We start from the raw sequence: 22,960 nt of genomic DNA, 5'->3' as shown, positions 1-22,960 counted from the left end.
CACAGAAAGCAATCCTTCTATTAATAGATGCATTCTCTGTCAGACAAAATACTATCTGTAAAGGAGAGAAAATAGTCATACTTCTACTATAAAATTATTTTAATATTCTCAGGATTATATAAATGCCCTTGTCCTTTCTCATATTCTTCATTGTTACTTTCCACATTTGTTTCTGTGGAATTAATAGAATTAATATAATTTTGTTAAGAGACATCTCAGTATACCCCATAAAGATTTCAACCTGATGCAATATGTGTTCACTTGCTCAAGTAAAATGTCATGTCAATATTCTGCAAAAAATCCCAAATTATCTGGAAAATTAAAAACATATGAACCATAGTTGTCCTGAAAACAAAGAAAAATTATCTTGTTTTAGTTGCTTATATCTGAAAAGGACCTTTATGATCATCTGTAGTATGCTTAAAGATAGTCAGCTTTTCTATTTGACCAGGATTTTCAGAACTGTAAACTGCTAATCAATTATTTTTGGATGGGTCAGCTTAGATAACTTTGAGAGATATTGCTTCTTTTTCAAGTTTTCAAATTTCATTTCCATTTTTCTGGTATAACTTACAATTTGAAAGAAAAAGATTATATTGAAAAATAGATTTTTAATTAAAAAACTGAATACATAGGAAGTATTGACTGCTGAAGAACTTCACCATCAAGTTTCTGGAATTGTGACTTTTCACATGGTTGATCCTTTCCAAGATTAGACTTTATTTAACAGACTTGTGAGACGCTTCATTTTAAAATTCCTGATCACTCCTAAATTAAATGTTTAGCTACTCTTGCTTAACACAGAATAATGATGATGGTTCACACATCATGTCATCATCATAGCTGGAAAGTGTCTCCTTATCCTTTATAAAAGTGGACTAAACTAAGGAAGTCGTGTGTTTCCAAAATCTTTGCCAGCTTTACTAAGTCATTGAACTGTCATTGCAGCATTATTTTTTTCAGTTTTAGACTGATTTTTGGAAAACGGAATGATTCCAGACATTGATGGGATTTTCACGATGCATAAAGAGAATACTCACATCATGTTGCAAAACATGGGGAAACTTCAAATCCCTTGATGTCATCAGGGTGTGGTGGAAGGGCTGGGAGGAAGAACAGGAGATAGGATACGACTATAAGCAGTGACAGAGACTCATGGGACTCTTTCCTGGGTCTGCTGTAATCTAGTCTTCTTACCAGGGATGCTTCAAAACCATTTTTTCTTCCTTCATGGCACTCAGGAAAGAGGTGGCTAATGAGGATGTTTCTCATCACCGGCAGGATGGGGAGAAGTAGCAATTCCTCTGTCTCATTTATCTGGGGAATTTTCCTCTCCCTAACTATCCCACCACCATGACTGATGGTTTTAATTACTTTGAGACTGTGGGACATTTTGAGGATGGCATATATCTCCATATGTCTTCATGTTAAGCATACAGAATACCATTGGCAGCAGAGTCATGGTCTTGATTTTTGTCCCATCAGAGCTAAGGACAGGCTGGATTTCAGTGCAGACTGTGAAGGTGACCTGCTCATAGGCTCCCAGTGGCTGGGTTGCACTGGTGCTGAACTAGCAGAAGGTGAGGTGGGTCACACTTCAGTTTTCACTTCTGATTCCAAGTGTTTTCTGGAGCTGTTTATCTGGCTTTGTGGCACTGCAAACTATGTTAAACACTGGAATTAAAAGAAGGATGGTAATTTTCATCTTAGCTTGGGATAGAAAAGGAGCAGATAACTTCTAGTGGGAAGGCAGAAACCATAGTAGCTTCCTCTTAGATGAGTCAATTCTTTTCAGCTTTTTCCATTTTAGGTGCTTCAGTGTTAACATTCTCTGCATGGAACTGAATATTAAGATATGAATAAAGTGAAATAAGCAAACTGTGAAGCTCATGTTAGTCCCATCACTGGAAAGAATTAAGATGAATAAAAGGGTTTTGAGGTAAGATAAGTCTAACTACAGATTCAGCAAAGCCACCACGAGATTTATAAAATTGCTATTAAAAACTACCTTTCTATTTGGTACTGACTAAAACTGTACGCTTTGTACCAAAACTAGTGACTCTTTCTTTAGGAAGGTCCTATTTTGCTTTAAGAAGAACGCTTAGTAGAAACCAGGAATTCTGGCCCTGACCAGTCAGATACATACCAGCTAACGCAGAGAAGCCTGGGATGAAAGGAGGTCATTAAAGACAGTTACAGAACAGATATAAGACAGACAAAATCAGATAATGTACTGTCACAAGAAGATTATGTAATCAGATTTTTTTAAAGGAGAATGTATTTAAAGCCACTTTCCAAAAATCAAGACTAGACAAGTGTCTCAAATGTCTTCATTCCAATATGCTACTAAAATTCTGTAGGACATGTAAAAGCATGGCAAGTGTATACTGTACAATTTGTTGGTCACATCACATTGTCCAGGCAGCTTTTGCCCTGATCTGCAGTAGCATGTGTCAGAGAGAGACCTGCTAGAAAGGTTTAAGAGCAGGAATGCATACGTGCTCTAAAATGGACCTCAAAGCACAGAATACTGCTGTAGCTACATGTGGACTTTATTCCTAGTGATGTTATTCTAATGTAAAAGCCAATATGGAAAGCATCAGAGAGAGAATAGATATTTCTTACTTACACTTCATCTTCCAGCTACATATCAACATGTTGCACTATGGGTAGCTAGAAACAGACAGGATGGTAAATCCTAAGTCAAAGAAATCTATTTGGCCTAGTTACAAACAGGAAAGAGTGTTGTAGCCTTGCCATTCCTTTTTTTGTTTTGGGCTTTTTCTTTGTTTGTTTGGGTTTTTTCATATTTTTTTTTTCCCTAGGTTTTTGGAAGCTATGGGTTTTGAGCCTCAGTTTTCAAAGAAAGCCCTTCCTGTAAGAGCAAGGGCTATTAATGCAAGTGAGCTATTTTAGCACATTCTGGCAATGATGGGTCATTGTCCATCAGTGCCATTTTGCAGCCTTTGATATAGATGAAGGCCTGACCTTTGATTATTGTGCAGCCAGTTTACACTAGTCTCCCAGTTTAAAAAAATACTAGAGATCGATTGTTGAATCTGGCTCCTCAGTGGTACTGAATCTGATTGAAGAAACCTTTGTTATTGCTGGAGGAAGAAACAGAAATAAGAAAAAAGTTCTGACTTTTCACAACATCTTAAAGAAAAGTCTGTGTCATGCAGCGCAACAAATGTCCAGAGATTGCCAAGAGTCCTCATGCTTTCACCTACTTAACTTTCCCTAACTGTGACTTTTATATAACTTTTAGCTCTAGTAGCTATACTTGTTTCAATGGGTATCCTGTATACTAAAAATAAATAAATAAATATCCAAACAAAAAACACCCAACATGTCTTGGTATATAGTCAGAGCCACTACTAGTGAAAGACAACACTGATGACAGGGAGGAAACAGGTTAAAATTAAAAAGACTTGCAGGCAGGAACAAAGGTATGAGCATTTGCTTTGAACCTGGGAGCTTCACAAGCCACCCTGCCAGTGTATCCCAGGTGTAGGCCACATGAGCTGTGGAAAGAATGCGGCTGTGAGGAGCGTGTTGACAGGTCCAGGTCTGTTCTGCATTCGTCCCGGCATGCACTGGTGCATCTGTTCTGCATTTACAAAAGGTTTGCCTTTTTCTTGCTTTCTCTTTTTCTTGGTAAAGTTATTTGAACAAATCTAAGCAAATATTGAAACCATTATCACAACAGCAGTGCAGAAACTGTTTGAAAGAAGGAGATGTAGTCTTGGCCATAAAGTGGTAGCACCAACTCTCCCTTAGAGCTGCTGTAATGGCACTGCCTGGTCTCTGTGTGAATCTTTTGTTTTCAAGCAAAATCAGCAACAGAGCAATGACTTGACAGCTCACTCGTGTGTCCTAAGATAAGGTACTCCTGAGGAAAACTGTTTCAATGGCTCTGGGAATGTACATCTGCTGCTGCACTGATGGAGTTGCAAGGTGCCTGCAAGCTGGCTGAGGGCAGGAAGGGTGCACTCAGCAGGTGCCCTGAAGGCTGAGGTCCACCACAGCTTCCTCCCACCAATACACTGGGCTTTTCCTCTGGGGCACACTAGGCTGTGTGGGGTGATGGTGTAGTTCCCAGACTTGTCCTGATAGATAGTCAAAACAAGGCCAGGCCTCCCACCCAAGATCCATACCTCAGTACATCTGCCACACCACTTAGACACTAACCTTTAGAGCCAGACAGAAAAGATAAGTTTACAACCTATATATGTGGGTGTGTTTTCCACCCATTTTCATCTGGCAAGAAATCTTGCTAGTTTTATTAAACAAGAATAGCAAGCAACATTTTTTATTTCTGATAGCATCCTCAACCTGCTAGATATCAGGCAAATCATCAGTGAGGCGTGGGTCCTGACTCGGAATGTTACTGTGTTTAAGAGAAAAAGCTAGATGTGGGATGTAGAAATAATTATTTCACCTCTCTGTAAGAGCGGTGAATAGTGAATGCAGGACAACAGGATACAGTGAGAAAGATGGAGGAAGAAATAGGAAAGAAAACAAGAGCTTGCTTGGATTTTGCTGAGTTTTATTTCAGAGAGTCCAGTTGTTGTACAGAAATGTAAAGCTATGAACTGACATGGTTGATAAAACCATCTTTTTCTAAACCCTGGGTGTGTTAAAGTTTTTGCAATTTTAAAAGGAAACAAAAAATAAATTACTCCCAAATCTAGGGCTCACTCAAAAACCTGCAGAGTCCAGAGGGAGGGCTCTTTGTGCAGCTGGCTGAGGGTAATATTATTAGTAGCCTGCCTGGGTCCATGCTCATTGCTCTGAAACAGGGGATATCTGTTATCCATGTCACTATAGGCCATATTGCACCCTGAGTTGGAATCTAGAGCAGCACAGGAACCTAGGCAGAATTTTTTTTTTTCTTGAGAGCAGTATCGTGCTGCGACAATACCGTCTGCTGTATGTCTTACAGAAACACAAGGTTCTGAACTCTCCTTGGCAGGTTTTTGATTCCTTTATGATCTTCAGAAATCTATGCAGCCAAAGCGGAGAGAGGCCAAGTTCAGGTCTATGCCATTGCCAGTGTTGAGTCCTTGCCTTATATAGCAGGCTTGAAGGGATTCATCTGCTCCTCAAATATTTTTATTTATTTTGTGTGACAAGATTCCAAGTTAATCTGCAATAATAACAAAGTTTTATTATAAATGTGATTAACTGCTTTTAAAACTCAAAGTGATTGTTGAATGGCTTTGGTTCAGTGAACCATTGGAGGTTTCTGGACTTTGACTCTCGGCATCTATCTCTTGCAAAGGCAGAAACTTCTGAATTTAGCATTACAGCAAAGCAAAAAGGAAACTGAGAAATAAACATATGTATGACTGGATCTCAGGCAGGGTGGTCCACAACCTTGTTGGTCTAAGTGTTTCTGTTTTGCTGAGGAGAGCAAACTAGGCAATATTAGTAATTGCCCTAGAGTGGAAGGGCCCCAGTTGCTGAGTCTGGGGGCCTTCAGCCAGGAGAAGGCAGAGAGGAAAAACAATTTCTAGAATGGGAGAAGAGGGGGGCCTGTGGAAAGAAGCAGCACATTGCTGAGCCAGCCAGCAATGTAGGTCTCTGCATTTCTGTTTTTATTGTGGCTTTGAAATGCACAATATTGCTGCATCTTTGAAGAAAGCTGTGATTTGGAAATCACACCTAATACTTGATTGTTATGGTAGGGGCTGAGCCTCCTGTTGCTCTCGATCTATAGGACACAGAAGGTCAGGCCCATCATAGGGATCTCTCTTCTGTCCTTTTCTACTCCGTCTCTACCTACATGACCATAGTTGTGTGGCTTCTAGTAGTAAAAAGCCATGTGAAATAAATAGTGACACTTCACACAGTCCTCCTGTGTGAAACCCTTATGAGTAATCTGACTGGATCTTTAATTTTTGTCAGACAGCAAAAGCATAGCAACTGTTAAAGGCAAGGCCATTTGCCCCGAAAATTGGTAAGGTGAACTCTGGGTGAATATATTTGAGATGGGGTTTTCATAAAATACTCTCCTACTTGTTGAGAAGTGGACATCAAACAAAGTGTTCCTTGCCCTTCAATTAAAAAAAACCAAAACAAAAAACCCAAACCAAAACTTCACACAACAAAACCTGAGACTGTACCAAAGCAGAAACTTCTATCTGTCTTCTCTCCTCCATGCCTTCTTTCAAAAACCTGGAATTATTCATAGTCCCCATTCTGTACTGGAATAACTTTTTCCTTTTTCATGTGCTTAAAAAAAAAAAAAAAAAAAAGAAACAGAGGCTCTTTACTTAAGAAAGGGAGAATAATTCCCCTCCTAAAAGTATCATTATGGAATTTTTCTTTCACAAAGCATCCATCTCCTCCATTAGGATGATTAAAATCATTTTAATGTAGTGCCAACTGGGGGATTGTTGCCTTCCCTCAAAGAACTATTGTAAACACTTAATCTCCTTTGTTTATATTATTCTCATGTAGAAGGCTGCTTTCTGTCTCTGGACCTGTTAAACCTTTAGAGATATATCAGCTCTTTCATCTTTTTCCAGTGCTTGTTTTAGAAAGGGATTAGATCTGACCATGAGTAGGGTAGGACTCACTGCACAAGTGATAAGGTTAACAGACTCTGAGCCCTTCTCCATGCCATTGCTTACTTTCACCTTGTTAAGTCAAGTTGTTTTTAATGTGCTTTCTGTTCTCTTTTCCACCTCTGTGACAGCAGTCAAAACAAAGATTTATTGAAATCTTTACAAATGATCTGTAGTATAAAAGCACTCCCCAGGCTTTTGACAGCCTACCTTTAGCATACGACAGAATGGGTGGCATTGAAGCATCACTTCAATGCTTCCCCCCCACATCTTCCCCTGCTGCCTCGTTGTTCTCCTGCTGCTGTAGCTTAGATGTGATCTACCCCATGGTCAGAGAGGTGAAGCAAACAGGAACTTAAAAAAAGTTGGTACCAGAGAAGCACAGCACTGTGTGCTGTGAGGCTAATACCAGCTTCCTGACAGTGCTGGGCCTTCCAGGGGAAATCACGTTTTGCCAGGTGCTGAGCATCCATCTTCTAAAGGCAATGATTCCATTCACATCTCTTCATTCACCCATCAGCCAGGAGTAGACTTAAATATGTTTCAGCTCTATAATACTATATGTATTTTGTATAATTTTATCATCCCTATTCCTTAACCAGGATTTCTTGTCTCATCACGAAGTTTCAAACTTTATCTGTAGTGGGTTTATAAATTATCTAGTTAAAATATTAGCTTTACCATCATCAAACAGTAACATTGCTCATTTTTTCCATTTGTTTTCTGTCAATTCAAAAACATATCGTTTTGTAGAATGGCACATTGACTGAGTCTGTGAGTGGGAAGGAAGTCATACTGCAAATAGACTGAGACTGAGGGGAAAACTGACCTAGGACTAGTGGGGCCAAGTGTCCACTAGAGCAGAATAATGTATGATATTCAGTACCCCTTGAGGGCTCTGCTTCTACTTACTATGTCCTCCTGTGAAATTGTCTGGGAGAGGTTTATAAGTGCCACAAGTAACTTACTTAAGATATTATCTCTTTGACGTTTAAATTTCTTATCTATAATGTGCTATATTACCAGTCTCATTAAATTTATTTTGTGCAGCACAAATACCTAGTCAATTGACTCTCTTCCTGTTACAATCATCACATTTTTCCATTGAAATCAATTCTAATTGGATTGAATCTTATTGATAAAAGCCAAATTTAAAGTTGTTTATATGCTGCCAGAGAAAATGTGCTTTTGTCAGTAAATCTTCTGGTTGCACACAGATGACATTACTGAAATAGATAATCCTCTACAGATGCATTAATTTCATAATCTAAAAATGCTTTCTAAAGTATTTTACAGCAACAAATAAAGACCAGCTTGATGACACAACCTACAAGAACAACAGTAAATAAAACAAATGGTAGTGCACGTCTGCGACTGCAAAGACTTTAGAAAACTAGCTTCTTCCACTGGATCGCAATTTTTAAACATCTTTTCCTATAGAAAACCCAGTTATTTTACAGAATTATGGCTTGCCTCTAGGTGCTCCCCTTTCTGATCAAAGCTTAGAAGCCCTGTAGTGAATTTTGTTGTTTGCTTGACGCTTGGAGTAGCTGGCATTCACCCTGCTGTTCTAAGGTTGTACTGCCAAGGGAAAAAATATGACATGCCTCCTTGTAAAATTTGTGCTGCTTTCTTTGGCATTCCCCTCTTTCAGGGCCTGTGTCCATGTGGTAGTTCTGCTTTGTTTTTTCTAATTACTAGCAGCTGAGAGAGTTTGCGTCCAGGGTGAAGAACTTTAACCAGCTCTAACAGGTGCTCCAAGGCCAAAGCTTTTATGTAATACCATGTGTAAAATGAGATGTTCACTGCACCTGACCCACTAGTGATCAAATGAAATAAACACTGGACAAGAAAATACAAGACTGTTTTGTCTAAATACCTACATTTTCCAAGGCATTGTGCTGAAAGAGGTTCAAAAGAGTACTTACCTTTTCTTTAATAACTCCATTCTCTGTTTTTTCCAAAGTCTCTGAACAAGTGATTTGAAATCTATTATCTGTCATGGGCATTTCCAACACACTTTAAATGTTTCAGTACTCTGGAGAACATGTGTACCTTTCCTGAAATGCATCCTTTAATTGGCTCTTCAGATATTCCTGGGATCATGGAAGTGGGCAGCTTTACCTAATGTTCCTGAAAACTACTTATGAACCTTTTTCCTCTGGAAAATTTTTCATTAATATCACTCGTTATGCAATAAAAATGTTTGGAAACAAGTGAAATGTTTATAACAGACGATTAGTAGAGAATACTTTCTGCACTTCTATTGCACTCAATAATACCTATGTGAATTTGAGATTATTTCTTTTATAGTTTGTTATGAATGAGGTCTTGACTGTACACTCAGGCATTATTTTCACCTTACTTACTGTAAGTTATCCACAAAATCAATCATGTATGTTATAGTACCTTAACTCCACTCTGCAGGGCCTTAGGGTATCTGTGTGGTGTTTCAGGCCATGTGTGTGCAGCACTTTCATGACTGGGCATATGGACCCAGCCTTTGACATGGATTTGGATGGAGTGACCTTGATATGAGTCTTTCACCAAGAATCCACACAAGCCCTGACTTTTTCTGTCTTCTTAGTGGAAACCATTATCTGTACGCTACAGCTTACCCTGCTCCCTCCAGCGAGTGCTGGCACGGTGCCTGCTCTGTGCCCTGGGTCTGTAGCATCCTCTCTCCCTGGGGCTGTCCTGGACATGCCAGCCCCACTGGAGGGGGGAGCTCGGAGTAGGTTTCAGTGGGCTGGGGCTGGTTTGTCCCTTTGCAATAAATCAGTGCTGTATTTGGGGGGAAAAAAAAAGTAGAGAGTATGATGGAGAGCAAATCAGTGCACAAGTAGGCAACAGAACGTTTGAATGATGGAAAAGGGCTGGCTTTTCCATGCTTATATGCTTATATGTTTGTGCATATGGTCATGTTCATATATGCTGATGCCTGTTCATAGCTGTGTGGTTTAGAGCTGTTGTGACTTGCTGAACCTGGAAATGTAGATGAAGTGTAAATTAGACTGAATTACAGCAATAAACAGTAAATTCACTAAAAAGAATGTGATTTTTTTTTTTAACATTCTGAAACTTTTTGGCAATGTTTTTCCCTTTCATATTAGCTGAGATATTAACCTACTTACCTAATAGAAGAGGTTCAGGAGACTTGAATTCTAACCTTTCATCCAGCTTTTAAAATCTGAATTCAGTTTTGGTGCTAGAGAACGTAGATGGTTGCCTCTGACCATGCTCACTGCTCAGACACAAAACGTGAGAAACATGAGATAGTGGGGGCTAGTGGGGTGCAGACAAGGGAGAATGAGGCAGAAAAAACGTGATTTTATTTTCTGGGAAGAGACAGTAAGAGGGGTGAAATGATGAGGATCAGCTCAAATATAAAATACGTTTAGCAAATAGCTACAAATCTAATATATCAAGAAGCGTCAGAGCGCCTTATTATCCATATCACATTGAGGAGATGTGGCAACTGTTTGGTTCAGGATTTGCTAGCAGTGCAGTGAGGCTGTGCACCGCTTCAGTCTTTGGGAGTCTCTGCAACAGCCAGAAAGAAGTTTTTTTTCCAGCAAGATCCTGTTTGTCCCCTAAATGATGGGGCTTGCTCTGTTCTGTCAGTCCCTCTGCTTCAAGCTTCAGGTGGTCAGTATTTTGGCAATTTATATGGGTTTTTAATGATTCTTGTATGGAAGCTCTCAGTAATATGGCTGACTAGGGGCCTGTTCTTGTGTCTAGCAGGGTGATGCCCAGTCCTTGACCAAGTATTGTTTACTACCAACACAAACATGTAATAAAATATGTATAAAATGTCTTGCTGTTGTTGCAATTGCTATTAAATTAATTAAAGTATTATTAATACTAGACAAAAATATCTACATAGAAATCACTCTCAGGTTTCACTCAGCAAAAGTACTGACTTTGTTAGCAGGATAAATATATTTCATAGCAAAAACAGTGACTCTGCAGACCAGGGCAGGATGCCACTGGCATCCCTGCTGGAGGCAATTAGAGTCAATGTGAAGCAGTAGTAGGTAGTCACACCATAAGCATCACTGAGGTACTCTCTGGTCACAGGTTTTGCTGGTAACCACCGGTGTCACTAAGTCTTTGAGAGCAATTTGCACTGGAAAGTGAACACCTGTATGGATGTTTTAAATACAGCTTATCTTCCCTTGACATATAGAGGAACTGTGGGCTGGCACAGGACTAGCTCATTTAGGTGATATATTCTTCATTTTGTGGGGTACCATCTTAAGTTAATGGTGCATCCATGCTCCACCTGCTCTCCACATCTAACCCAAAGGTAAAAGATTACTTAGCTTGGGTGAAGTTTGTGGAGGATGGAATCAGAAGTAGAAGGGTGAAAAGAAGTAAGAGAAACAGGGGAAAAAGTGAAAAAGAGTTGGGAAAACGGCACTATGAAATTTAATCTGTGGGGCCCAAGTGGTGTGGATGGATTCAGTATTGTTGTCCTCCTTACACCCTTTGCCACTCCATTGCACCATAAAGGTCAAGAATTAGTCATTCACTCTGGTTTATTCAGTAGCAAGAATTCAAGTAGACCTGCTTTAAAAAGAAATCAAAACCATTCATGTGCAAGTAATTCATGAGAGGTTGTGTCACATAAATGACGGTTGAGATGAAAATGTCTGGAACACCAACATGAGGAGACAAAGTAAATAAAAACCAAATACACATAAAACCTGATTGACAGAAATGAAATACTTTTACTTCCTATCTTGCCCCAACAGTTACTAGTCTTTAGCTGCAGTGAGCAAACAAGGTAAAAAAACTTGCAAAGGGAGGGTATTGTACTGAAAGACTACACAAGGACAATACTCAAAGCAGGATATTACACAAACTTGTAACTTCAACTGTGACTGCACCACAATAGGAAAGCATGTCCTTGCTTGCTTCCATGTACTCTTATTGGTATATATCACAATTATTCCTGTTTACCATTACTTGGGATTGGTGGTTATTAGACACAAAAGTGTAGCTTATGAAAGAGGATCCTGCAAAGAAAAGGTATCCTGGTTAACAGACAGCAACACAGGAAACTATGAACTGTTAGAAAGGCATGGGCTATGTCTGTGTTAGCAAGTAATTCAGAGCAATAGAAGCAGGTCAGTAGATCAGAGCAAGTGGGGCCAAGGTCTGCCCCCTACATGTGTCCTTTATGAGGCTCAGGTTATAATTTTGGTTTGATTGAGTCTCTTCCCTTTGACTGAATCTCCCCACTGTATATGTGGTTTGGAGATGCCTAAAGGATCAATTACTATCTTGGATCTTTATGTCTTAGTTTGTAGCATGTTTAGTGGAAATATAGGACAGGTATTCTAGTCACTCCGTGCCTGCATTAGCAATTATTGTGGTCCTGTAGGAGCACATCCATAGAGCAAACAGCTGGATTAAGCCTATACTAGATCTGTTAGTGTGTGGCAGTTACTTTGTCTTAGCTCTGATCTGGTCCCATGAACTAAATGCTTGTTGGTAGGTAAGTGTATGGGATGTGTTCCTGGAGCTTATCTTCCCATGTCTTTTTATCTGAAAGGAATACAACTTGTGCCCCACAGACTGTCTGTAAAGTGAACCAAAGCATGGTAGGAGACTGGCTTTCAAAACTACACTTCTGGTCCAGCTGAAATGCTAATGTAGATGTACCTCTTAGTCTTCTCTGGAAGGAATGACGTGCACCAAAACTGCTCTGTGAGCCAAACCAGCATGTGGAAAAGGGAGGCAGTCAGGGGGTTTCTTACGGAATTGCACTGCAGCTCTGAAATTAATGCTAATGTAGACAAAGACAATGAGAGAAGCTTCAAAGTAAAGAAGGAGAGACCCAGAAGAACAAAAAATATTGGCTTGTAGGCAGAATTGCTTGTGTTCTGGCAAAGATGAATACAGAAATGACTCTACTGGGAAAAAAACAGGGAACATTTGGAAGAGAAAGTACAATAACTGGGGAAAATTGGCAACAAAGAGCAATCTTAAATTAGCTGTAACTTTGTGTTGTCTTCTGTTTTGTTGATTCTCACTTCAGATTGATGTAATCACCTGAGAAATTTCTTAGTTTCTAAGGGAAGCATAAGCTTACATTAAAATAATGTAAAAAAGAAAAAAATGTTAATTTTGTTGTTAAGAACATTTTATATATATATATAGGCACCTGAACTGTGTTTGTGTATATTGTATTTTCAGAGTGTAATGACAAATATGCTTCATAACTGTTAACTACTGAGAACTGTTAAGCAGGATACGGTGTGCTCTGCTTTATAGTGTACAAACAAAAAAAGTGACTACAAATTTGCAAATAGACTTAAAGAGTCAAGTAGCTACTAAGGAGTAAAGTAATGCTTTTAGAATATTTGTGTAGTAAGTTTATGTATTGCAAATAAAAGGAATATGAAAGGCAGAGAATACTGGGGTCAAGGTCTATGGCATTCTTTTCACATGGGAACAAAAAGCTTGGCAAGCAGTAGAAAGTACTGTTCCCATGTAGGGTTTCCTCCCATATTTTTGTTTAATAAAAGCTAAGTTAGTTAACACTTGCCTCAGAGGTGGCATTAGTAAACTCTTTCATAGTGACTGTCCTATTTTCCTCATCTTGTAGGAACTCAGTCAGTATTTTGTCAGACCTCTATTTGAGACCCTTCACACTTGATTGAAATTAGAAAACTCTGTTTAAGGGGAAAGTTCCTATGTACATGAACACACACTGACCTTAATTGCATTAATTTCTTACAGAACCAGGTTAAAGTATTGTTCTAAATCACTTGCATTTACAGAAACTTGGAAAGGCTCAGGTACCTTATTGGCATCCTACTTTACTGTGCCAGGCATTCTGCTTTTCTCCTAAAATTTGCTATCTGTGTCAGAACACCAATTCCTTTTGAGTGTAAAAGCCTCTGAATCCTCTGCTAAACTTTATCTTTGTTGTGTACTGGCACTCTAACAGGTGGCGGAAAAAGGCTAATGATAATGGTTCACTGGATTACATCCTCTACCATGGGCATTGTTCTGAGCAGTTCACATTTAGGAAACCTGGTTTATCAGAGTTACTTAGTGATAACGTCATCAGTGAAAAGTCTGTGATCATCTGCTAGGTATGGTCAAATAATCCGTGGAAAGAAGAGGTGGTAGGTGATTATAAAGAAAAGGAAGACTTTTTTCTTTAGGAGAAGTTTCTCCTGCTTAAAGCTGTAGGAGCTGCTGTAGGATCTACTGCAGGAGCTTGGTAAGGTGTGGAGGGGCCCTGCCTGCCCCGCCCCTTCTGCAGGAGGGGCCCTGCCTCCCCTATCCCATCGAGGGGTGAGCCAGAAAACATGGCAGTCAGGGTCTCTGTTTTGACCATTCTTGAGTACCTACCTTGACTATAATAGACACCATATATCAGCTAAAATGTCCTCAGTAAAACCTCTAGCCCACATCTCTGGGTCCACACAAAAGCTCATGCTTACTGCCACCCAGTTTAAGCCCTATCTCACGCAGTGTTACTGTGCAGAGAGATTGTGCTTATCCCATTTCTTCGTCTCAGTCAAGTGATAAAAATAGTGTAATACAGGTTTCTACCAGATAGTTTCCAAGTCCTGTAGAATTTGTGTTTTGGTTCCAGGTCATCTGTGATGCTTCTGTTGTCATGAAACATTTATTGGAGTTGTGCTATTAAAAGCCTACAGTACCATCATGCCTCTAACCATTGCTATTGATCTCTTGGCAGATAAAAGAGTATTCCTCTAAGCCCATATCTGACTTCTTTGGTGTGTTGAAAGAAAATATGTAGGGGAAAAAAAGTGGATTTTTTTTTTTCCTTCTTTAAAGAAACAGACCTATTGGCAGCCACATTAAATTATTCCTTTCATATATGTCATGTTTTCTGTGGAGGCCTGCCATGTTTGTTTCATATGAAGAGAATCACACCACTTTTTGTTCAATCAAATAGAGGAAATATCATATCTCCTAAGCTTTCCTCCCACAGCAGTGATTAATCACTCCCTTTGAAGTACTTATATTTTTGTAGTTAGAAGGGAAGTATTGATAACTGATTAAGTTCTAGTTCTTCAAATGCTGCATACATGACAGCAATGATACACATAAGTAATTACTTTGGTTTTAGTGGGACTTGCCTGTAATTCATGCTGAAGTATCTGAATACTTTGAGAGTGATGTTACTTCTTGAGTTTGGAGATATTTCAATCATTGTTATAGAAGACCCGTATATTCTGAGTGGTGGTGAGTAAACTGTTCTTTAAAATTTGAATCATAGAACCATAGAATGCTTTGGGATGGAAGGGACCTTTAAAGATCATCTAGTCCAGTCCCCTGCAATTGGCAGGGACATCTTCAACTAGATCAGGTTGCTCAGAGCCCCATCTAGCTTGTCCTTGAATGTTTCCAAGGATGGGGCAAATCAAACTTATGAGTTCATTAACATAGTGATTTTAAAGGTATTGCAGCCAAGGGCATCACTGTTCAGACCCACTTTTCAATTTTTATTTGTCTGTATATGTTGCAAGGAATTTTTTGTTTGTCCATAGAACTCTTGATATGATTGGGTCTGATGCTACATTTGGTTCACAAATAAAAGTTATGGTTAAATATTTAGGAAAAAAACAAATTAAGCTATGTTGGCTGAGCCCTTTCTCTCCTGAAAGGGTAAATTAATCTCCTACAGGTCAAGATTTCCAGTTTAAGAGGCACAGATTAATACACTGATACATGTCCTATAAGTACTGTCTTCAAAGCAGCCTGATCACAAAACTGCAGAGTCACTCAGGTGGGAAGGGACCCCAGGAGGTCTCTGGTCCAGCTCCCTGCCTGAGCAGGGCCAGCTCTGGGATCAGGCCAGGCTGCTCAGGGCTTTCTCCAAGAAAGTCTTCAGGCTCTTCTCAGCAGAGCTGCTATTCAGCCATTCAATCCACAGCCTGCACTGATACAAATCAACAATCCATCCCAGGTGCAAGACTTCACATTTGCTGTTGCTGAATTTCATGAGGCTTCTGGTGACCCATTCCTGTAGCTTGCCTAGATGCTTCTGAGTAGCAGCCCCTTCATTAGGCATATCAGTTGCATTCTCTGGTTTGGTGGTGTCCTCAGACTTGGTGAGGGTGCACTCTGCCTCCTCCTTCAGGTCAATGATAGAGATATCGGACAGGATAGATCCCAGGGCAAGGTCCTTGCTGAACTCCACTGGTAACTGGCCTTCAGTCAGGGTGGTCTGGCCTCCAGCCATTACCCTTTGAACCTGAAAAATCAACCAGTTTTTCACCCATCTAGAAGTCACCCATACAGTATATAACATGCTAACTTGCATACGTTGGTGTTGTGAGAAACCACTTCAAATACAATGATGGAGATGAACTCAAATTCACTAGTGCCATCATGTGAACAGAGAGTGATATTCTGATTCCTATTTTGTTAAATGAAAAACAGCTGTAGACTGAATTTCTTAGGGCATTCTGAAAACTTATTTACAGTTCAGTACAGTATGTAGTCTTTTTTCATTACAAAACTTTTGACTGGAGCTGTGTGCATACTGGAAATCAACTGTTGTCTGGAGGTCCAGTAGAAGAACTTCGTATCATGTTTCCCTCTTTTCATTAGGTAGTATATATCCTACACTCTGGCTTTGTGCCTGTCGTGGTTTAACCCCAGCCAGCAACTAGGCACCACACAGCCGCTCACTCACTCCCCCCTGGTGGGATGGGGAGAGAATCAGAAGAGTAAAAGTGAGAAAACTCATGGGCTGAGATAAAGACAGTTTAATGGGTAAAGCAAAAGCCGCGCGCACAAGCAAAGCAAAGCAAGGAATTCATTCACTACTTCCCGTCGGCAGGCAGGTGTTCAGCCATCCTCAGGAAAGCAGGGCTCCATCACGCGTAACGGTTACTTGGGAAGACAAACGCCATCACGCCCAATGTCCCCCCCTTCCTTCTTCTTCCCCCAGCTTATATACTGAGCATGACGTCATATGGTATGGAATAGCCCTTTGGCCGGTCTGGGTCAGCTGTCCTAGCTATGCTCCCTCCCAGCTTCTTGTGCACCTGGCAGAGCACAAGAAGCTGAAAAGTCCTTGACTAGTGTAAACTCTGCTCAGCAAGAACCAAAACATCAGTGCGTTATCAACATTATTCTCATCCTAAATCCAAAACACAGCGCTCTACCAGCTACTAAGAAGAAAACTAACTCTATCCCAGCTGAAACCAGGACAGTGCCAAATATCATTATTTATAGTAATTAATAACAAGCACATTTAATGAAGAAATACTCCCAGCTTTTCCCAAATGCTGAGATCTGTGTACCTCTGTTAAAACTTAGTGGACTTTCCAAGATTTAAATGTTAGTATAACTGATAGCAGAATTTGCTCAGTGATTTCCTGAGCATCTATTGCTTGTAACCTGGCTTTTCTCATATGAGTGATTTTTTTGCTCTGTTATTCTTCTTAATTAGAAGAAAGTGCTGAGACTCTCTATCCCGTAGACTATGAGCTACAGGTGTCTCAAATTCTGTAATAAAGGGTAATGCAGGAAGGATCGTGTCTCAAGTGCTCCCTGTGGAAGGGAATGTCTCACCTTCCAGCTTCCTCCATCAGCACTTTGGAATTTCAAGTTGCTGAATTAAAATGGTGTCAGGAATTCACCACTTCTTTCTGAAATTTCAGGTGTGGCAGTTAAAGTATCTAGCACTCTCTTAACACCCTACACTGAAGTAATAAAAACCCTCAGAAACAAATTACAGATCTCACTGAATATTACTAGTCTTCTGTCTTTAGCATCATGTGGCTCAGAAATTTTTTGTGGTGTTTCATCTGCTGGATAGTTGAAGAGTGTACACCACATGACATTCCTCCATAAAATTTACAAATGTTTATGTATATTGCTTGAAATGTTATATAAATAAAAATTAACTCCACAGCAGTATCATGATTTATAAAACCTATACTGGGATTTAGAAGCCTATTTTGCAGCTTTGTTTAACTGCACAGTTTGCAATGCAGTACAAAATGGGACTAGAATTGAGTCTGATATGTGCTAGCACTGATCAGCTACAGGCTAACTGCTGTGCACGAAAATAAAGCAGCCTTCATGTACTCAGAGTAATAAAACAGCTCAGAGTCAAAACCTTGCTATTAAAAAGCTGATCTTCATGCTTCCCTTTTCAGCTCCATCACTCTACATCAGCAGGCAGTGTAGCACAAAATAGATATTACTATTTTAACTTCTTGTTATCTTAGACCAAGCTACCAGAGAGAGAATTACCAGTAAAAGTGAGAGGGAGCTAAGCTATCAAGTCACAAACATTACTTCCTGCAGCACTCTGGCTTTTTTCTTGGTGGTCTCCTGTTCCAGCTCAAACCAGGCTGCAAGCGAATCTTTTTGTCAATTTGTTTATGCCCTGTTACTGCTCACATAGATAGTATAAGCACTTCTAATATACATTACTTTTAATGACATTTAAAGAAATGTGATTATAGGCATTGGTTCGTAGAGAAGGGGAATAAGTGACTCAGAAAGGACAGATGAAAGACAGCATAAGTGGATGTTTACAGGAGAATGGTTCATTGAGTGTATGGAGCTTTGTATGGCAGCGGGGTATGTTCCCCTCCAGGCACCCTCAAATTCTTAGCACAGTCTAAATGTGAAAAGCAATGCCAAGACTTACTAACATTGTCCTACCACTCAGCTGTATGCAGTGTAAGGCAAGCATTAAACATGTTCTTTGGCACCCTGACGTTACTGTCCCATATCCCCAGGATGAGGTAAATTTAAAGACTTCATCTCATTGGCAAAGAAAACATGGGCTACACAGGAACCTGTGAATTATCCTTGTTTAGTTTTCCTTAGGACTGGACTAAAAACTGTTCTGCAAGTCTTTACGGTGTGGCCTCATGCATAGTCAATATTTGGTCATTTCGTGTTTTGTTGAATTTCACTCAGGAAAGTTCATACTGTGATTTGATGTCTGACCATTTGAACGCTGATTTTGTCCCCCTTCTTGTCAAATCACATGGAGTAGTTCTTGAATTTTGCAATGGCTGTGAGAAAATAAATGTATTCAAAGGGCCAGATACGTTAGGAACTGGCAGAGCTCCATTGACTTGCTAGGGTTATGCCGGCCCAGCACTCATAAAGGTCAGATGGTTACAGACTAGTAAGAGCAACATGACATTTAGGGCTTTGGCCATATTCCAAATTCATGTGGTCAGCTTTGCTTTTTTTTCAGAATTTGGGGTTTATTGGCTTATATCTAGTTACCCTTTGTAAATATTCAAAATAGTCTTTTTAAATGTGGCCTACTTAGATAGCAAACCAGAACACTTAGCTTGCCAAAATGTGTCTGTGCTTTAGTCTTATAACACAATGACTTTGTATGGAGTCCTTCCTCAATCATTTTGCACATGTAGCTTTTATAGTGTGTTTTGCTCGTGCATACTAGCCTCACACGTATGTGAGCAAAATGGAAGGTCCGCCACTGAAATCGGTAGTTGTCGTGCAAATGGGTAACAGTGGGATGCTTGTGAACCATCACCCAGGTTAACTAATTGAGGATACAAAAGAAATGAAGAAAAACATTCAGAGGAAGATTTTTACAGTTTCTCAGATTCTCGGTGACAGTTCTGAGACTGAAGATGAAGATTTTCTCCAACTTCATCTGAAATTACAGACACACAGAGAGAGTTAGGATGTTGTGACTTATTTTACAAGACAGTAGCACCTCTCTTACGGGCCCTATTTTCTTGAAGATAAGAACAAAATTATTTAAATTAAATTTGGCTTGTCACAAGTGTCAGAGTGGCTCACTCTTCCACAATTTCACTCATCTTCCTGGGTAAAACAGCTTTTGGATTCAGCAGCTGATAGGAAACAAAACTAATGATAATTATTTGTATAATCTAAAAGCACTGTATCCTCCTTTCATTTGGGAACACTTGCACTCTCTCTCTCTTTCTATGTGTCCCTGAGTTCAGCTGAATAGCAGCCAAACTACATCACTCAGTTATCTCATTAGTCTTTTATAAAGGGCAAGACAAACAAGTGAGCAATGCTGAAGTATGAAGGGCTTCATTTCAGGGAGGAAAAAAAAGGGTTTCTCTGTGCTCTGAGACAGAGTTGGAAAAACTGAACTTTAAATTAATCTGAGAAACACAAGAAAAATAATATTTAATATTGCTGAGTATAACATGAACAGGAACAGAAGAAGAAATTGATTTAGTTTGTCTTTTAGAGATATATTAGTAGAGTAGCAGAAAATGACGGGTAGAATTTTTAAACTTCATGAATACCTTTGGAGCAGAGTTTTCTGGAAAAAACTCTCTCAGACTTCTTGCATGAGGTAAATCTGTGAAGCTTTCTCAGTAGCTTCTGTGTCCAAACCCATAACTTCTGACTTTTTGCTCCTAGGCTCTGTAAGATATAACTAGATAGTGAAATCTCAAAAAATATAAATACAAATATGTCTTCACCTTTCAAAACTTAAATACAGATACAAATCTTACTATTTCAGGAGTTTTGTTTCAGTAATCTCATTAAAAACACAGTAGCAAAACTGATACTATTTTTTTCTGTGCATCTTTTCTCAATGATCTTCCTCTTATACCTCAAGGAAAAGGAAATACCACATAAATAACACAAATACAACCCAGCATCATTCTCATTGAAGTAACAATTAAAGCCCCCTTTTCTTTCAGAATATTTTGGGTAAGACTATGCTGCTGCATCTTTGGTTGATTCCAAATGGTTTCAGCTATGGTGGAGATTTTGTTGCAAAGGCATCCTGTTTACATCTCAGTTTTACAACCAGTCTCAACAGAATTGCTAAAAGACTTCCACTTGTAGTGTGAATAAAGCAGGTGGGTCCTTTAGGCATGAAAGAATAAAAAGGTGACGGATGGCGAATCTTGCATTATAATGGTAAATATCTCATGCTCTGTTAAAGTCTTTATGCTTGCCTGTTGCACATTGAAAATAAGTTCGTTTACATGTTTTGAAGAATACATATTTTATTCTAAAAGGAAAAAAAACCTACGGTTGCTAATCCTTACATGATAATGTGTGCCTGCTTCAAATGGAGATGGGCAAGTGATGAATTATAGCAGTCTCAAACATCTGAGAGCAGAACCTGATACTTGTTTTGATTTTTTTTTTTTTAGTTCAGTAAAGCAGTCACTAATGAGAAGCAGGACGTACGATATATTTCATCATTATAGAAAATTATAATAGGGGTCCTGAGTCCCAAAATACGTCAAATGTTGAAGTAAAAGCAAAAATGGTAAATCAAATTCCATCAAACTTTCAAAAATCGTGTGCTATGCTATCGGTTCACTGTTTAGTGTTTTGCTCATGTGTATATTGTAGTTTGGCAAGAGAGGCAGGAAGAGACATCTCAGCAGAGATTTGCTGTATGAATTAGTGTTTGACATCATTAGCAGTAGCGCTATTTCCATTTCTGATGCAACAGCAGGTTTTTGGAACCTACAGTATTCCCCATTTGGAATTCAAGCCAAAACTGATTTATGTGGTCTTTATTCTGGAAAGATACAGAAAGGGTAATTTTGTGTAACATAATGCATTAGCAATAGAGCAAAGCGGTTGCTCTATTTGCATTATAACTTTGTCTTTTTGTTGCTTCAATATGTTCCATGCCCTATACAAATAACATTTGTCTGAGGACACAGTACTGGAAGTGCAAAGTAGTTTTGCTGGTCTACAAGTTAATTTAAAAAAAAAAAAAAGAGAACTTGCCATCAGTTGGTTCAGCTGCTGCTGTAGCTGTGTGCTGGTTCCCAGTGTACTGGTAGCTCGACTGAGTAATTGCCAGCTGCACGTCTGCCAGTTGCTCTCTGCCACCTCTTGCTGCCTCCCCTGGCCCTCGCCCTGGGCGATGTGACAGGGTATTTGTTTGGTGCCAGACTTGTCAGTAACAGAGGCAAAACCAAATGTGGTTACCCAAAGATAAAAAGTCAGACTCAGGCTTCTCCTGTAATAGGAAGCAGAGAAGATGAGCTAAGTATGGAAAAGGAGGCAGAAAATGAGATCCAGTGGACCAGGCTTGCAGGACCTGCTGCAGGTGGAGAAGTGTAAGGGCTGGGATAGCCATCACTGCTCCTAAATGGAGCTGACCTTGCTCCCTAAAAATAACTTGTCATCCTTGACCACCCTGAGCAGCAGGGACAGCAGCCAGCCTACTTCCCAGGGCTCAGCATAGGCAGCGTAGGTTAAAAGTAGCATGGCCTTTTCCACACCCCGCTGAGGTACATGCTCCCCATGCAGCTGCCTACTTTCCCTGCCTCCTCCCGGTAACAGTGAATGACATTTAGTGGTGGTAATGGAGCTGAAACCTTGAGGAACCACATCAAAGACGAGGGGACAGCCACAGTCCCTTGCAAAGTGTTCTAAATGATTAAGCAGCTGCTTTTGCAATTTCCCACTGAAGTTAAGCAAATAGGGTTGAACTGTGGTGTGGACTAGTGCTCTGCTTTTACAATAAAGATTGATAGTTTCTTTGGGTTTTCTGTTTGATTTTTTTTTTTTTAATTAATTCTTTCTCTATACTGTTCCTCAACAACATGCTGTGTATCCACACCCATCGTTCATTAGGTCTTCTGTGCTGACAGGAGGCTTTCTTGGTTATCCTTTTTGCCAGATTGTTTCAGTACAGATGTGTTTCAGAGGTTTTGGTAAGAAAGCCTGATGCTCCAGACTTTTTCGTTGTAGTCTGCCAGAGCTGTGAATGGCAGCAATGACATCACTGATGTCAGCATCACCATGAAGAATATATAATTATGGTGTAGTTGGCTGTGTTTCCTCTGGGGAACTCTGTATTTTATGTCATGGTACCTTACTGCAGACAGCAGAGATTGCAGGGAGGAAGAAAAGCATTGCTTTTACCTACTGTCCTTACGCACTCCCCATCAAACTGGTTAGCTGTCACCAACTGGAGGTGGACAGTCCTGCCTGCCTGGTGCGTCCCCTAAGGAGGAAAGCAAACACTGCCTGTGCCTGGCCATCGTGGAGGGAACAGGGTCCAGAGGGAATTTTTAAGCTGCTTGTTTATCAGCATCTTGGAAATGAGCTGGGGGTCTGAATAATTCAGATTTGGCTATGTGTTAATGTCCAGCTCTGTTTAATATCAAAGACAGCTGTAACGCTTGCACAACGCAGAATCTTAGCTGATCAGCTATCTTACTTTACCATGCAGGAAAAGGCCAGCAAGGGCATATTTTTAAATGGAAGAGTGTTTCTGCAACATATAAACAAAAGTTAGGCCGAAACAAACAATAATCTCACTGTAAGTTGTTTCTTTGTTTTGTTTTTGTTTCAGGTTTTTTGTATCCTTTTTAGTGAAGGGGTTGTTAATGTCTTGTACTGCGGGCCAAGAAAAAAGG

Source organism: Nipponia nippon, unplaced genomic scaffold, assembly GCF_047370975.1.
Source record: "Nipponia nippon isolate SJK-2023a ecotype South Korea unplaced genomic scaffold, ASM4737097v1 scaffold_2, whole genome shotgun sequence".
Classification (NCBI taxonomy): Eukaryota; Metazoa; Chordata; class Aves; order Pelecaniformes; family Threskiornithidae; genus Nipponia; species Nipponia nippon.
Note: the sequence above shows the minus strand (reverse complement) of the source record.